This window comes from Polypterus senegalus, chromosome 12, assembly GCF_016835505.1.
Source record: "Polypterus senegalus isolate Bchr_013 chromosome 12, ASM1683550v1, whole genome shotgun sequence".
Classification (NCBI taxonomy): Eukaryota; Metazoa; Chordata; class Cladistia; order Polypteriformes; family Polypteridae; genus Polypterus; species Polypterus senegalus.
Genome location: NC_053165.1, coordinates 144,862,417 through 144,867,640, shown reverse-complemented (window position 1 = coordinate 144,867,640; position 5,224 = coordinate 144,862,417).

Sequence of the window (5,224 nt, the reverse complement as noted above, 5' to 3'; positions counted from 1 at the left end):
ATCACGCGAGACAAGGGAGTGAGACAAAAGGACAGCTGCTGCTTTACAGGCTTTAAATGACTCGACGTGCAGCGTGACAAACAGAGCACGCAGCTCGGCAGCAGCAGCAGTAGCAAGCCAGCAGCTGATCCGACCGCATCTCCTTAGAGTGCATTCCACCCTCTTCACAGTGCGAGCCTGCAGAGATGCAAAGTGGCTGGCGCATAGCACGCCCGGGGGAGGGAAGGGAGTGGTCAAGCGAAGCAAACAGGGGGCAAAGCCCCCTAGTATTACTATATATTCTTCTTATTCATGTTCCTTCATCTTTAACCGCTTCTGTCTGGGGCTGATGTGCTTAATCAACCTTTTTCAACCATCTCAGTCCTAAACTTCCTCACCAGTGAAGCCTTTTTCCTTCAGATATTCGTTGACTTTATCCATCCACCTCCACTTTGGCCTCATTCACTTTCTCTTCCCCTGTACTTCAATTCCCATCACTCTTTTGCACACCTATTCATTCTTAATAAATTCAAATTCCTAAAATAAAATCCCAGCTCTCCTCCATACATTTTCAGAATGTGCTTTTCCTAGGCTGGAATCGTATGAAGTTTCACCCATTATTCTGTACATACAACACAAGAACTTCAATAAATTAGAGGAGCCCATTTAGACTATCAAGCTTGTCTATTTAGCTAATAGGTAACCTGGCCCAATACTTCATCTAGATGTCTTAAAGGTACTGTATTAACTTCACGACTCAACAGTTTGAAGGGAATAATTGGCTTCAGTTCTAAATATACTTCCTCTTAATTTCCACTGGTGTCCTTGAGTACCTAATTCAGTGATAAGCTGAAAGAATTCTGATGGATCTTCTTTATCTATGCCTTTGGGAATTTTGAAAACCTTCATTATGTCCCCACACAGTCTCACTTGCTTGAGACTAAATACTAAAAGCTATTGACTAAAGGCAGGCATCAAACCTGGGTAAGACAATCACTCTGAGGGATAATAAGTGTTGCCACTGCAAGCATATTCAGAAAAGAAGAGAAAGAATCCCTAAGTCAAAATGAGATCATCCCTTGCATGGAAGCATCACTACCTGCTGTATCAGCATATCTGCCAAAACAACATATAGCGAAATAAAAACATGGAGTTTTAATCAAATGGGTAAACTTCAAATGACTCATTATATGGTGATTAACTAGTTTTAACCATTCAATTGAATAAGAACCCCTTGAAGGAAATACAATGGTAGAGAAGCAACTCCAACAAAATATAATTAAATATGGATATATTTAAAGATGTTTACTATTGTCTATGATGCTGGGTATAATGACAGGGGCTAAAAAACCAAGTCTCTGGTTGTAGATCTTTCCTGAAGGACACCTTCATCACTCTTACTGCCCCCACGTCCACAACCATATCACCATTGCTTTGCATTTCCTGTGTCATACAGAGGAGCATTTGGAGTAGTGCTAATGAGAGTGTATCTTTCTAATGATTGTTGATTTGGAGTGTGTGTTTATTTCCAGTGAACAGAGTCTTTGAGTCCATTTAACAGGCATAATTTGGTGGTTTTTGTTCAGATTATATACCCAGTTAAACCAAAGAAAGCTATTACCTTGATAGAATTTCTAGTGTATGTAACTCATAATGCAATGCTTTTCATATTTACCCAGCTGGGTCATTTGATTTTCTCGTCAATAGTTTATTTATTTTTTATTATTATGGTACCGCTTTTCTAACTGGCTGCCCCAGTGAACTTGAGCAGATTTGACTACACCACAGACTAAGGGCAAATTTCAAATAAAAAGCAAGAGTCCCCACAACATGAACTTTAAGGGGAATTACACAAGTGCTATGAAGAGTATGTCAAAACTGTAAAGAGGAACATGACACAACAAACAAGTTACAACAGAGAAAAGATAGAATTCAGTGGAAACCTCTTATGAAATTATTAAGAACCATTTAGTCTGTATTTACCAAAAGTTGAACTGTCTGGTTTTATCATTTTCTTTAAAAAGGAAGTGTACACCACAAAGTAACATGCTGATTAATGCTAAACATTTTGAAAGAATTAACATTTCAGAACATATTCACATGATCTGCAAATAGCTGATGAAGAAGAGTTGCTGTTAACTTAATGAATCACCCATCCTCTAGGCCATAAATATGTCTTAGAAATGTCAAAGCTGGATTTTATTTTCATTATTAAGGTAAAGAATCTCAAACAGTAAAGCACTGTTCAGTCAATAATATAGACAGTACAGTAATAAATACATTATATTAAAAAATATATCAAACTGAACACTCAGCCTGTGAGCAATTTTCCATGTTATTCAAGGCTGAAATGGTTACCCATAAAATAGAAGAAAAACTTCAGCAAGGACACGGTGCAATTTTAAAACAACGTTAATGGATCCTTATGTAAATCTTAAAAGATCTTGAACTGCTCCTTCCACAGAGAATTTCATTTCTTCCAGTTTTAGGTAACAATAATAAGATGCCACCCTCAATGAGTTTTATCGGATGGTTTTGAATTTTCCAGTTAGTTTATATTCAAAGATTTCTGAGACATATTTCAACCCAAAATGATCTGAGCATGAAGCTGGAACTTTAACATGAATTATAATTAGTCAGTCAGTCATTGTCCAACCTGCAATATTCTAACACAGGGTCACGGGGGTCTGCTGGAGCCAATCCCAGCCAGCACAGGGAGCAAGGCAGGAACAAACCCCGGGCAGGGCGCCAGACCACCACAGTGAATTCTAATGCACATTGTAATATTCAAACTGCAGAGAGATTATAGTGATTACCATTACTGGTTTTCATTACCGGCTCGGTCATAGAGTCTACGTGGAGTAATAGGGAAAAATCATTATCCTGGTTCTACTTCAGCACTCTGGAGCAAACCACATACGTTATCACACTTGCATTGCAATAATGGTTGTTCTGACAGTCCTTTGCCAGACAAAGGCTTTATAGTGTATGAATCTACAAAAAAGGTATTTAGCATAAGGTTGATAACATGTTAATCTAAAATAAATAGGTTCAAATATGAGACCTTAGATTATTTTTTTTAGGTTACATAGTGAAATGCATTTCATTCCAAGACAGGTACAACCTTGAATGAACTCATCTACTTACAGCAGTTAGACAAAAGGCAATGTAACTGAAAAGCTTAACACACTAAAAATATTACATATACAATAGGTTTTCCTCTATAGCAATTTGCACAGACTATGAGAAATAAGATTTTCTGTTCTGATAAACCCAAGATTGAACTGTCTGGCCTCAATTCTAAGCATCTGAAGGAAACTAGGCACTGCTCATCACCTAAGCAATACCACTCCAATGGTAAAGCATGGTGGCAGCATCATGCTGTGTGGTTATTTTTCAATGACAAGGATGGAGAAGCTAATCAGGGTTGAAGGAAAGCTGAACAGTACAAATTACAGAGATATCCTCAATGAAAACCTGATCCAAAGCACTCTGGACCTCAGACTGGACTGAAGGTTCACCTTCCAACAACAATTACCTTCAACACAAATCAAAGTCAACACAAGAGTGCCATAGTGTCAATGCTGTGAACGTTCTTAAGTTGCGCAGCCAGAGAGCACAGCCCTGTAAATAGCTGGCACTAACAGTCTCCATCCAGCCTGACGGAGCCTGAAAGGATATATATCAGAACATCACCAAATCCAAATGTGTGAGGCCTGTCATGTCATACGTAAGAAGACTCCAGGATGTATTGCTGCTAAAGGTACTTCAATGATATATTGAGTAAAGGGTCTGAAAAAATGTCTCTGTTTTGCTCATCCCTTCCTAGAAGGCACCCAAACATTATTCACAAGTCTTCAGTAACACTTAAGGATAAGAAAGTGTTAAATTGTTAAATTGATTAAAACAATTCACACCCATATTTAAAAGTTTATATTTAAAAGTTAGGTTTCATTTTATTGGAAATTATTAAACCAAAGGAAATATTTAGTAGTTACAATAGTCAAAGCCCACTACCCTAAGAGAACAAAATGAACACGTCAAGAGGCATTTTAAGACAACTGCAGGTTTCTCTAAAAGTTAACTGACACATCATCTCAAACCCCAGTTACTCAGACATCTTTGCAATAGCTGTCCCTCTCCTACTCTCCTAACATTTCCAATTAGGCTCCAAAATACAAAGGAGAATTGTAGTTGTGCAGAGAAGGCCTTACTGAATTAATTAAATTATGAACATTTTGGTTTCTTGCAGTTCTGCGTTTATTTTTGTCCTTTCTAATATTTGAGTTGTGGCTGGTTAGTTTATATTGCACAAGCTGGCAACAGAGATTAAAGCAGTGTTTATATATTGTATGATGTATTATTATGATGTATGGATGGATTGTATTAGCGGTCTAACCTTTGTAACTTAGCGGTCTAACCTCTCTCTCTCTCATTTCTCCTAGGGCACGAAGCAGAAAATGGCCGACAGTGGGGTAACTCGCGTTGAAATCGTAGTTGAGGAACTCCAGGCACTTGATGAACAGATTCAGAAACTCCTGTCCCGACGGAGATACCTGAGAAATCTGAAGGCCCGGCTGTTGGATAAACCGTCCTTGCCATCTGGAACCGTCGAAACATTAACCCCGCGTTGTGCCGACCTCACCCCCGCGTCTCGTAGGAGCAACGCCGCTGCTGACCTCGGTGGATTTCAGCTATGCAGGCGGGGTTCAAGGCCAGAGCACCTCCATCGGCACAGGCGAGCATTTTATCTCAGAACCGGTTTGACCCTCTCCGCGTCCCCATTTCGCCTTCAGCACCTGGTGATGTATTAGTGGTAGGTGATTCTATCGTTAGAAACCTTAATGTCGCATGCCCTAATGCAAAATCGTTTGTTTCTTGTTTTCCCGGTGCTCGTGTCCGAGATATAATGAGGCGTCGCCAGCATCTACGAAACACAAGGAGAGGGCAGTTGGATCAATCGTCTTGCATGCCGGCGTAAACGATATAAGGCACCGACAATCAGAAATCCTGAAGGCTGACTTGCAGCTTTGATTAAAGACACGAAGGAGAGGACCCCATCGGCAAAGATCTTCGTTTGGTCCACTACCTCTCGTCAGGCGATCCAACGAGTACTACAGTCGTCTGCTAGGGTTGAACAACTGGCTACAGGGTTTCTGCAAGAAGAAGGATGTCGGTTTCATCAACAATTGGAATCTCTTTTGGAAAGGCGCGTCTCTTCAAGCGTGATGGCCTGCATCCGAAC